Source organism: Onychostoma macrolepis, chromosome 02 (genome assembly GCF_012432095.1).
Source record: "Onychostoma macrolepis isolate SWU-2019 chromosome 02, ASM1243209v1, whole genome shotgun sequence".
Lineage (NCBI taxonomy): Eukaryota > Metazoa > Chordata > Actinopteri > Cypriniformes > Cyprinidae > Onychostoma > Onychostoma macrolepis.
Window position 1 is genome coordinate 35,025,839 of NC_081156.1, and position 13,518 is coordinate 35,039,356.

A 13,518-nucleotide genomic window follows, 5' to 3' on the forward strand; every position below is an offset into this window, starting at 1 on the left:
GAAAAAAAAATATTTTTAAAGGAGGAGTTCATGAAAAAATGAAAATGTGCTGAAAAATGTCCTCTCCCTCAGGGTCCATCGAAGATTAGGATGAGTTTGTTTCTTCATCAGATCTGGAGAAATGTAGCATTGCATCATTCTGACGGCACCCATTCACTGCAGAGCATCCATTGCTGAGACACTGATGCAATGCTACATTTCTCCAGATCTGATGAAGAAACAAACTCATCCTAATCTTGGATGACCTAAAGGCAGCTCACTAGAAGAAAACCACTATATGCTGTCACAGCTAACTTAAAGTCCATTAAACCCGTTCGGGTGCTTCACCTGCACGTGAAGATCACAATTGGTCCCTCATGTCACGTTTAGCAATCTCTTCAATCACACCGCCTATTTGATTTAATAAATTATTTCCCAATGATATTTATTGATCATCTTACATTGAGATGACCTCCTCCTCCTCCTCCTGTGCTAAACGATTTCAGGTGACTCGCCAGTCTGGATGTGTCTGGAGGTTCAGCCAGATAATAGTCTCGTGAAGACTTCAGGAGCCAGAGAGAGATTAAAGTCAGACTCACGCCGCTGCACATCAGTGACTTCAGCCATCTCGCTCTGAGAAACACACACACACACACACACACACACACACACACACACACACACGCACACACAGTCTGGTATATGTGGTATATGGTATATCTGGTATATATGACTCTCCATAGGCGTAATGGTTTTTATACTGTACAAACTGTATGTGCTATTGTCCTACACCAACCCTACACCTAAACCTACCCCTTACAGGAGACTACAGGCATTTTAGATTAAAAACACTATTTAGTATGATTTTTAAGCCTTTTGTTTTACGGGGACATAGGCAGTGTCCTCATAAACCACCTTCAAATTGTAATACCTCTGTCATACCCATGTTATTATACAAATTTTGTCCCGTAAACCACAAAATCAGTACACACACACACACACACTCACACACACACACACACACACACACACACACACTCTCACACACACACACACACACACACACACACACACACTCTCTCACACACACACACACACACACACACACACTCTCTCACACACACACACACTCTCTCACACACACACACACACACACACACTCTCACACACACACACACTCACACACACACACACACACACACACACACTCTCTCACACACACACACACACACACACACACACACTCTCTCTCTCACACACACACACACACACTCTCTCACACACACACACACACACACTCTCTCACACACACACACACACTCTCTCTCACACACACACACACACACACACACACACACACACACACACACACACACACACACACACACACATCAGGTGAGAGCAGAAGCTTCTTGCAGAATAACAACATCACAGCAAAGTACTGATAATAATCTGATATCTCTTTAAAATCAACATGTTCTCTTCTAGAGATCTAATGGAGAGCAAATGGAGATCTCACTTATTTCTTTCATCTTCTTACATTTCTTTCTTTTCGTAAAAGAACTAGAGTGACAAAGACGCTTATAGATCCGTTTTGGCATTATGAGTGTTACCATAGAAACAAATCATTCCAGAGGCTGTGAACAAAAACATGGTTTCTGAAGGCGACAGTACCTAATTACTGACATACGTCACACACACTTACAAAACACACACTATTTTCAAATGTTTTTGAAAGAAGTCTCTTCTGCTCACCAGGGCTGCATTTATTTGATCAAAAATACAGTAAAAATAAGAAATATTGTTTTCTGTGTGAATATCTGTTAAACTGATTGCTGTGATCAAAGCTGAATTTTTAGCATCTTCAGTGTCACATGATCTTCAGAAATCATTCTAAGATGCTGATTTGCTGCTCAAGAAACATTTCTGATTATTATCAGATGTTGAAAACCCAATATTTTTGATACATTTTATTTTCCAGAATTCACAGATGAATAGAAAGCATTTATTTGAAATAGATATCTTTTGTGACATAATAAATGTCTCTACTGTAATTTTTGATGAATTTAATGCATCGTTCATGATTAAACTTATTTCTTTACAAACCTTTGTACAGTAGTGTATTTACTGTATCTGAAATACTAAGTATAATATAATGCACTCCTGGAACTGACAGTTTTTCACTCTACTCATCATTGTTTGGTTTGTTCTCGCTGACATGATCTAAACGTGACGCGCTTGCAGCTCAAAGCCTTGAAAACACAAACTCAAGGACGCTTTCAGCAAAAAAACCCATCACGATGACACTCAGAAACACTCAAGCACGCTTCTCAAACGCATCTGTCATCTCGCTCCGCTCCACAGACTCTCGTCTGACTGACAGCCGGTGCAGATGGATTCAATTGGTGAGCTTATCAATACGGAGAGACTGCCTGCGTGGTGTGAAATGAGCTATCGATTATAGACCCAGAGGACATAATAGTGCCCCGACGGGAGCCAGAGACAGAGAGATAACAGAAAGACACAGAAAGAAAAGCAACGGGTGACGACAGGCAACAACATCTCAGATCTGATGTGTTTTATAGGGATGGAGAGTCTTACAGATGCTCGAGTGTGTTTACAGCTGAAGAAGAGAGACTTCCAGTCTTCATGGCAAATAAATATAATCAATTATAATTCTGGGGAGAAATGTGCAAATATATACAGTCAGGCCCATATATATTTGGACACAGGCACAATTTTGTATTATTTTAGCTGCTGACCAAAACAGATTAAAGTTACAGTTATATAAGTTATATCATTTTGATGAGGGTATTCTCATCAAAATTGGAGGAAAGTTAAGGAATTACAGCTCTTTAATATGTATCTCCCTCCTTCTTTAATTGGACAGTTGACTCAAAAGCTGTTTCATGGACAGATGTGGGCTATTCCTTCGTTATTTCTACATCATTAAGCAGGTAAACGGTCTGGAGTTGATTCTAAGTGTGTCATTTGTATTTGGAAGCTGTTGCTGTGAACCACATCATGCGGTCAAAGGATCTCCGTACAAGAGAAACAGACGAGTGTTAGGCTTCAAAAACAAAACTAATCCATCATTTGGTACATTCTGAGAGAAAAATCAGATTACAAGTAAATCTCCTGATCTCAACCCGATCGAGCTGCATTTCACAAAACTACAGACAGAAAGAGCCACAAACAAACAACTGAAGTCAGCTGCAGTACAGCATCACGGAGAAGAAACCCAGTCTCTGCTGATGTCCAGGAGGTACAGACTAAAGCCAGGCATTGCCTGCAAAGGATTCTCATCAAAATATTTAAAATGAACATTTTATTTATTATTATATTTACCAGAAAAAGTCACTAGAATACAGTACTGAGTAATGCGTTATACCCAACTCTGCAAGTAACACATTGAATTACATGTGAAATTTTGAAAAACTGAAACAGTATTTTCTTATAAAACATGCTCCAATAATCTTTGTTTTATTTACAGTGTATGTATGTATTCCACTGCATGGAAAACTGTCGCCACAATTCAAAGACCCGCTATTTAAAGTGTGACTGGATTTGATCAGACTGCCAAAAAAGTGAATGTTGCACAAAATTGAATAAAAATGCTAAATGATAGATTCCTAAGATGATAACTGCTACTTGCTGAATTAAACATGATTCTTTGAGAATCTGAATTATTTACTTGAAGAAGAGAGACATCCTGCCTTCACGGCTGAACCTGTCAAAAACAAAAATCAAATGAAATGAATAATTAAAAATACATCAGTTACATTACATTAATGAACATGTTTGGGAGAAATGTGCAAATAAATCTATATTTTGCATATCCCGGTAATTTTTTTTTTTTTATTCCAATGCAAAATATTTATTTATTTTGGTTTTAGGGTGAAATGTGGAGATGCAACATACAGTATGAACAGACGGCTGAAACAGTTTTATCATTGTTCAAACAGAATCTGAATAAAACTGCATTTTAACAACAATTGATATCTGATCTTTTTCAGATATTAGATGTTTTTTGCTTTTCTATACGATAAGTCGACCTGGTAGTGATAAAGATGCACATCTTTTTTTTTTTTTTTATATGCAAAATATTTTTCTTTTGGTTTTAGGGTGGAAATGTAGCATACACTTTCAGAAAAAAGGTACAAAAATCTGTCACTGAGACAGTACCTAATATGGAAGATACTAATATGGACACTTCAGGCACCAATATGGACACTTTAGCTATTAATATGTGTCTTTAAGGTATTAATATGCACCCTTTAGTGATAAATAAGGTAAAAAAGTTGTACCTTTTGAAAGGGTGCCACCCCAGTGACAGCTTTTGTACCTTTTTTTCTGAGACAGTCTGTAGCACATTGCACATCCTGAAAAGACACAATGTGGCCCATATTTTATGCAGACGGTGAAAAGTTCACAGTGCGATAACATCTCAAATTATTAAACAAGTCCAAACACACAACATCCATCAGCGTTCGTCACATCGATGGCCCTCGGACTCGTGCTGCCTGTAAACAGACCGCCACGGATGCCCTGAAACAGAAGCCAGGCCGAGGTACAAGCAGTGAAAAACGCACATATCGACGGAGCAATTTGCTGAGAGATTGTAGGGCGGTCTCGAGGGGCTGACACGTATTAATTACCATCTCTTCATCTGTGGCCTGCCCTGCGCCCCGTGTGAGGCGCGTCCATGAATCAGAACGCTGTCAGGACGGTTAATGCTCGTAATTGACTGGTTGATAAGAGTCCTGAGCTCTCGCGCTCTGCTTGCATCTGACGCAAAGCCACTCCGATACGCTGATGAACTTAATATGCACGCCAGCGACTCCGGAGAGATTTAGCCGACCGACAAGGTCACGGAGAGTAGCTCAGCTTGCCTGAAATCCTTTCTCACACACACACACACACACACACACACACATCAAAGGGCACTTTGAAGGGACAAAGACGTGTCAGCTGAACTAGGATTGGGGCAGATTCTAGTGAGCGACTTCAGAACTGATATGTGACAAATGCTTGAGCTCCACATAAAGGGATTAGAGACGCTTCGTGCTGTAAGATGATGATTAAGTCATTTCAAAGTCAAAGCAATTCAGAAGTTATTAGTAAAAAATAAATATTCATCATGTCATTATCAGAGCAGTGTTAAGAATTTTGCCCTTTACTGTCAGGCATACAATGTCTAATCTGATATTTCATCTTTTCTGAGGGGAACTGGGTATCTCTTATGGTTTGGAATGGCACACCACATACTATTTTTGAAAATAAGTAGTATGCAGTATGTATGCTGTGCATAGTATGCAAATTTTTAGTATGCAGAAATGTGCATGTATGCATTTGCCAATTGGTGCAGTGAACAATATGTACACTACAGTATGAAGTATATATACTGTGTACAGTATGCATTTGCAGTATGGACAGACTGATGTCAAAAATATGTATCAAACAACATGCAGTATAGATAAATGCGATTTTTCAGTATGCATACTTTGTGCATGCATTTGCTAAAATATGCAATGAACAATATGTACACTGCAATATAAAGTGTATATACTGTGCACAGTTACCAATTTTTCATTATGCAGACTAATGTGCATGCATGCACTTATCAAAAATATATAGCATACAATATGTATATCCAGTATAAAACATATACTGTGCACGTTATATAATTTTTCAGTTTGCATAGACTAATATGATTGTATTTGACCAAAATGTGTAGTGATCAATATGCATACTGTAGTGTGAAGTATGTATACTGTGTATATAGTATGCATTTTTCCCCCAGTATGCATAAACTAACATACACGTATTTGCCAAAATGTGCTGCAAACAATATGCATACTACAGTATGAAGTATATATACTGTGCACAGTAAACAAATTTTCAGTATACATAAACTAATGTACATGTATTTGCCAAAATATGCAGCAAACAATATGTATACTGCAGTATAAAGTATCTATACTGTGCACAGTATGCAATTTTTCAGTATGCAGAAATGTGCATGTATGCATTTACCAAAATGTGCAGTGAACAATATGTATACTGCGACATAAAGTATATAAGCTGAGCACACAGTATGCAATTTTTCAGTATATACTAATGTGCATGTATGCACTTGTCAAAAACATGTATCACAATATGTATATTGCAGTATAAAGCATATATACTGTGCAAAGTATGCAATTTTTCAGTTTGCACAGACTAAATATGCTTGTGACCAATGTGTACACTGTAATATAAAATATATATACTCTGCACAACAAGTAATTTTTCAGTATGCAGAAATGTGCATGTATACATTTACCAAAATGTGCAGTGAACAATATGTGGCATAAAAGCATATATACTGGGCACACAGTATGCAATTTTTCAGGATGCGTAATGTGCATGTATGCACTTGTCAAAAACGTATTGAAATATGTATATTACAGTATAAAGAATATATACTGTGCACAGTATGTAATTTTTCAGTATGCAGAAATGTGCATGTATGCATTTACCAAAATGTGCAGTGAACAGTATGCATGCTGCAGTATGAAGTATATATACTGTGTGCAATATGCAACTGTTCTCTGCATGTATTTATATTTACTATACTGAATACACAGGACTTGATACATTTTGAGTTGACACGGACGCAAAAAAAAAGCGAGATTATAACTGGATGCCACTCGCTGAATTAAACATGCAGTATAGTGAGTGATATGACAATAATGCAGCATTGCATTTATGCATTTGGCAGACACTTTCATCCAAAGTGACTTGCAATGCATTCAACATTTTATCAGTTCATGAATTCCCTCAGGATCAAACAAATTACCTTGGTGTTGCTATCACAAATTACAGGAATTACAGTTTGCTGCATTCCCCAACATATTTAAACAATATACATTTAGGCAGTATACACTGTAGGCAGCATGTACTGTACAGTACGCACAAAGCAGTATGTTAGTGTTGCATTTCTGACATATACCGAACATCCTCACACAAGACAAACGGCTCACAGAGAGACACGCAGAGATGCTGGTTTTCATCACAGCCTCACTGTAAGTGTGCACAGATCCAATATTTTGTGACCAGGAGCGCTCATATAACTTCTGCTTCACCTACAGCGAGAGATGTGCAGAATAAATAAGTGCAAAACTAACCAATGACGACAGAAAGAGGTGCATCAAAGAGAGGCTGTTCTCCAGACGGCTACGTGAAGAGGAAATGAGTGTCGTCTCAACTGCTCTCAGGAAATGTGAAAGGTGTTCATCTACATTTACGCATTTGGCAGACACTTTAAAAGTGACTTACAGTGCATTCAGGCTATACATTTTTTTTTATCAGTATGTGTGTTCCCTGGGAATTGAACCCATGACCTTTTATGCTGCTAACGCAATGCTCTACCACTGAGCCATGCATGTGTTCAGACGACATACTATAGAAACACAACACATGCACTCTATTATTATTATATGTCACAGTTCATTTTATTTTGCTATCCTTACTTACATTTATGAACTATAGTGTCCTGCACCCACTAGTAAAAAAAATATCAAAAATTATATATTTCAGTTATGTTTAATTTTTAATGGTAACACTTTACAATAACCTTTCTTAGTTAACCTTAGTTAATGCATTAACTTGCATTAACTAACAATGAGCAATACATTTGTTACAGTATTTATGAATCTTTGTTAATGTTAATGAATAAAAATACACTTGTTCATTCTCAGGTTCCTTAATTAATATGAACAGACGCAAGTTTTGATTGTAAAAAATGTATCTGTTGCAAGGGCGTAGGTTTGCTTTTGACATTGCTGGGGACAAAATATCTGATTGACAGATAAACCGCACACTTTCTTATTTCAGTGTTGTTTTTTTGTATTTTGTGGATATTTCAGCGAACAGTTTGCTGTACATTCAGTTTAAAAACATTAAGTTAAATTTAAAGACTGTCCGTGACCGCGGCGACTCAGGACGCTGTTCCAAATCCTGCCGCACCACAAAGTGCCACTCACAAGGGCTAGTTTCCCATAAAATCACATTATATTTGTCCCAAATTACTGTAAATGTACATAATGACTTCATCCTAGGCTGGAAGATTGTGCGTTGTGCATCTTTCAGCTCAATTCTACGCCCTTGATCTGTTGCAATTAACATGAACTATGATTAATTCATGCTTTTTTCATCGTTAGTTCATGTTAAGTAATGTAGTTAACTAAGGAAAGTTTATGGTAAAATGTTACAGTTTTAATTAACTATCATAACCCTGATATCTATCATTGATCATGACAACATTGAGTTTTGCACAGGCAAGTGTCATTCATATTTTCTTCAGGAAATGTAAAGATTTATTTTCTACAGTTTGTGAAAGCTGTGAAGACTGTAAACGTCTCCGCATCATCTGTCCGACAGGTAATAACAGCATTGCATTTATTTTACAGCAGGCCTGCATGTCTGAATCACGTCACATACATAAAGTCAAGATGCATCTGCTTAACATCCTTTGTAGCAATAATATTCTTTGCACACAGCGGGCTGAAGAGCGCCCGGTGAGGTGCCTGACAATGTAATCTATGATTTTGAGCAAATCCACTGATGGCAACACGACCAAACTCCCACCGGTCCAGATGCAATTTAAAATCTGCCAACCAAAGTCAAACAGTCAGGAGCCCACTTCAAAATGTTTAACGCCCTGATTTCCCCACTTATTGCGCGTGTACGTGGCTGCTGTAGACGCATTCGTAAAAGAGTCACGTCGTCGCGTGTTCAACCTCATGTAGCGGCTGCTGAGTCACTCCAGCACTGCTGTGAACTTTGAGACGCGCGCAAGGCTGTTTCATCAGCCCACCACTGCTGTGTGTGGCATATTCATCTGGATATATACAGGACATTAACATGATGCACAGGAGGATGAGCAGTTTTATCACTGTTCGAACATGTGAATAAAACTGTATTTATGACTAAAGTAATATCTAATCTTAAAACACTCAATGCAAGATCAAGACAACAGAATTAAAGGAATAGTTCACTCAAAAAAAAATGGAAAAATGTACTGAAAATGTTCTCACCCCAGGGGCGTAGATTTGATTTTGAAATTGGTGGGGACATCCACAGAATATGTCTTATTAATGTCTTATTAAATAGGATAATATATTAAGGTTTTTAATTTATACTGACCTCATAAATGTGTTAGCTAATGAATTCTGTACTGTTACAGGTAACTAATAATGACAATGGCTGGATGTTTAAGTGGTGGACGAAGAATAACATAGGTTTCATAGACAATTGGACGAGTTTTTGGGGCAGACCTGACCTGTTGAAAAGAGATGGTCTTCATCCCTCCTGGGGTGGTGCCGCTCTTCTCTCTAGAAATATGGCACATATATGGTCTTAGAGTTCGTACTTGACTAACTGGGGCCCAGGTCAGGAAGCAGACAGACTGGCTAAACCGACCGTCTGCTAGCCGCCTCACGTCACAGAAGTCAGTTAATTCTCAGCACATAGAGACTGTTTCACCTAGATATCACTCTATAGAGACTGTGTCTGTTCCCCGAACTAGAAGATACAAAAAACGTCCAAACCAATTTAAGAGTAACAATTTAATTGACGTTCAACAAATAAAAAATGTATATAATACAGAGAAACAAATGATAAAGCTTGGCTAACTGAATATCAGGTCCCTTTCTATGAAAGTGCTTTTTGTAAGTGATATGATCACTGATCATAACCTAGATGTGCTCTGTTTGACAGAAACCTGGCTAAAACCAGATGAATACATTATTTTAAACGAGTCTACCCCCCAAGATTACTGTTATAAAAATGAACCGCGTCCAAAAGGCAAAGGGGGAGGATACTACTGGATCTTAGTGCTGCTTTCGACACTATCGACCACAACATTCTTTTGAATAGACTAGAAAACTTTGTTGGCATTAGTGGAAGTGCATTAGCATGGTTCAAATCGTACTTATCTGACCGTCATCAGTTCGTAGCAGTGAATGAAGAGGTATCATATCAATCACAAGTGCAGTATGGAGTACCTCAAGGCTCAGTACTAGGGCCGTTACTTTTCACGCTTTATATGTTACCCTTGGGAGATATTATCAGGAGACATGGTGTTAGCTTTCACTGTTATGCTGATGATACTCAGCTCTATATTTCTTCGCGGCCCGGCGAAACACACCAAATTGAGAAACTAACGGAATGCATAGTCGATATAAAAAACTGGATGACGAGTAATTTCTTACTGTTAAATTCTGAAAAAAGAGAGGTGTTAATTATCGGACCTAAAACCCCCACATGTAACCTAGAACATTATCTAACACTTGATGGCTGCTCTGTCAATTCTTCTTCATCAGTCAGGAACCTAGGTGTACTATTTGATAGCAATCTTTCCTTTGACAGCCACGTTTCTAGCATTTGTAAAACTGCATTTTTTTCATCTTAAAAATATATCTAAATTGAGACCTATGCTCTCAAAGTCAAATGCAGAAATGTTAATTTATGCATCTATGATCTCAAGGTTAGATTATTGTAATGCTTTATTGGGTGGTTGTTCTGCACGCTTGATCAACAAACTCCAGATGCTCCAAAATGCAGCAGCTAGAGTCCTTACTAGAACCAGGAAATATGACCATATTAGCCCGGTTCTGTCAACACTGCACTGGCTCCCTATCAAATATATCAAATATCGTATAGATTTAAAAATCTTGTTAATTACTTATAAAGCCCTGAATGGTTTAGCTCCTCAGTACTTGAGCGAGCTCTCATCACATTATAGTCCTCCACGTCCGCTGCGTTCTCAAAACTCTGGCCGTTTGATAATACCTAGAATATCAAAATCAACTGCGGGGGGCAGAACCTTTTCCTATTTAGCACCCAAACTCTGGAACAATCTACCTAACACTGTTCGGGAGGCAGACACACTCTGTCAGTTTAAATCTAGATTAAAGACCCATCTCTTTAGCCTGGCGTACACACAACACACTAATACGCTTCTATTATTCAAATCCGTTAAAGGATAGTTTGGCTCCATTAATTAGGTCAACCAGAACCGGGAACACTTCCCATAACACACAATGTACTTGTTACATCGTAAGAAGAATGGCATCTACGCTAATATTAGTCACCCGATCCAGTCCGTATCCAGATCAGATGGTGGATCAGCACCTAGAGACGACCTTTACAGCCCTGAACATCAGCGGAGATCAGGACACCTAGATGAACCCCAGAGACAGATCCCCAGTGAGGACCTCGTCACCTAGACAGCCATCGGGACAAGACCACGGGAACCAAATGAGTCCTTTACACAATCTGACTTTGCTGCAGTTGGAATTGAAGTGCTGGTTCGTCTGGCCAGAGGAGAACTGACCCCCCGACTGAGCCTGGTTTCTCCCAAGGTTTTTTTCTCCGTTCTGTCACCGATGGAGTTTTGGTTCCTTGCCGCTGTCGCCTCTGGCTTGCTTAGTTGGGGACACTTAATTTCCAGCGATATCGTCGACTTGATTGCACAGATACTATTTAAACTGAACTGGGCTGGACGATGACATCATTGAATTCAATAATTGAATTGCCTTTAACTGAAAATTGAGTGTTTAATCTTGTAATTTTACATTATTGACACTATTTTCCTATCTTGATATTGGAAATTTGCTTTGACACATTCTGTATTGCTAAAAGTGCTATATAAATGAAGGTGACTTGACTTGACCAGTTTGTCCTGGTGGACGTGGCACACAGCAATACTGTTTAGTCTCACTTGTGCCATTGTTGTTCTGAGCCATGTTTTCAGTCTCCTTAGAGCACTGAAACTTCTTTCAGCCTCAGCTGATGAGACTGGAACGACTAAAAGAAGCCTTAGAAGAGTTTCAACTTGATCAAACAGGCCTCTCACTTCAACTGGCATTCCTCTCATGATATCAGTCACTTCAGAACTGGATTTGAAAGTGTTTTTGGACCGAAACATGGCTAACTGGACTTTTAGGCTCTCCTTGTTCAGTTCTGGGTACAGATCAACAGTGTCATTCACTTCTACAGTCAGTAGAGTTTCCTCTAGCTTCTGCAAGACATCTAGATCAGGCTGGTTGAAGAACCTGTCCTGAAGCTGAGCATCAACACTATCTAGCATTTTATAGAACTCTGTTCTGTAATGCCCCTCGGCTGACTTGGGAGTGTGCTGGCTTGCTCCGCTAGTGTATCGTTTTGGTGGCTGTCTTTGGTGAGGAACCTGAATGGACTCAATCCCAAGGGAGTCAACCATTGCCAATGCTTTATCAAAAACCTCCTGAAAGCTTTTCTCATTTCTTTTGCTTTGTAGAGTGGACCTGACCCACTCTATTGCACTTCTCATTCTTGCAATAGTTTCTGTCTGTTTTTGCAGGGACTTGTTGACACTTTTAACTCATCAATCACTTCTAATGCCAAAAAATGTCCAAGCACGGTTTTACCCCTTTCAAACCTCTCTCGCAGTCCATTTGCCCTCACGCCTGTGTTGGAGCCTTTTGATGCCATCTCCTCCAAACTAGATAAAACACTCTCGTATTGAGACAGCACTGCTTTGGATAGCTTTTCCTCGCACTGTCCACCTTGTTGGGCACAATGGTTTGAGTGATATCGATGGTCCTTCTGAACCTGCTGCTACTGCTGAAAATATGGCTTTGAATTTTCCAGACTGGCTAGGGTTTAATGTCCCTAGCTCATGGACCCACTGCAAGGCATCACATATCACAGGACTGGGTAGGCAAGCCGACTGTGTAATCAAGTTAAGACAGTGTGTTCCACAATGCACATGCAAAGCCATGCAAAGCTTGTGCAGCTGAATGTCTTAGACATAGATTCTTGCTCTACTCCTGTCCTGAGACATCTTGAATGCCATCTATAATGATTGAATACTGCAAAACCGGTAGAGACTGGATGGAGACTGCAATACTTCTGACAATTTCCTAACAAATGCAAAATCTCATTTTGCACTGGAGGAGAGGTATAGTCATGACAACGGGATGGCCAACTAGAGAGATGGTCATCATCCTTGGCTTTGAATTTCAAAAGCTGAAATAGATTCCCATCTTGCGTCTCATGGCCTCGCAGTGCCAGACCCTGCCTTGCAAGGTACCATATTGAACTTACGATATTTTGCAGACAGTGCCTAGCATTATCTTGTTGTTTTGCCCAGGCACTTGAAAGTTGTGAATCAATTGGGGTTGCTTCTTAAGCACTAACTGTGACTGCATGATGGTGGGATTTAGAATTCTGGTGGCGTTCAAAGCTAACAAGAGCATTCTTCCAGTTACAGAATCCTTTTGAGGAGAATGCGGGGTCTGCCTTTTTGGACAGTGTATTTTTCTTTATTGTGTATGTTTTCACACAGCTTTTGAACTGCAATGTTCTTAGGGTGAGGTTGGTTTGGCTTGATGTCAAAGTCCAGAATATCTCTAGTTCTATGCCCTTCTTCATTGTTGTCACTCTGTTCTTTGTTGTCATCAATCTCACTGCTACTCTGTCTATTGCTGTCTACAGCTGGATCAGTTTCCT

At 39.2% G+C, this 13,518-nt stretch overlaps 1 long non-coding RNA gene across 1 annotated transcript in view; it reads right to left on the minus strand.

The window, feature by feature from the left end:
* The window catches only part of LOC131552329 (uncharacterized), a 42,668-nt gene that overhangs the window by 24,015 nt on the left and 5,135 nt on the right, over window positions 1–13,518 (minus strand). Inside the window, exon 5 of the long non-coding RNA XR_009273943.1 lies at window positions 441–612. This is a non-coding gene — a long non-coding RNA (uncharacterized LOC131552329). The remainder of the gene's footprint in view (window positions 1–440; window positions 613–13,518) is intronic.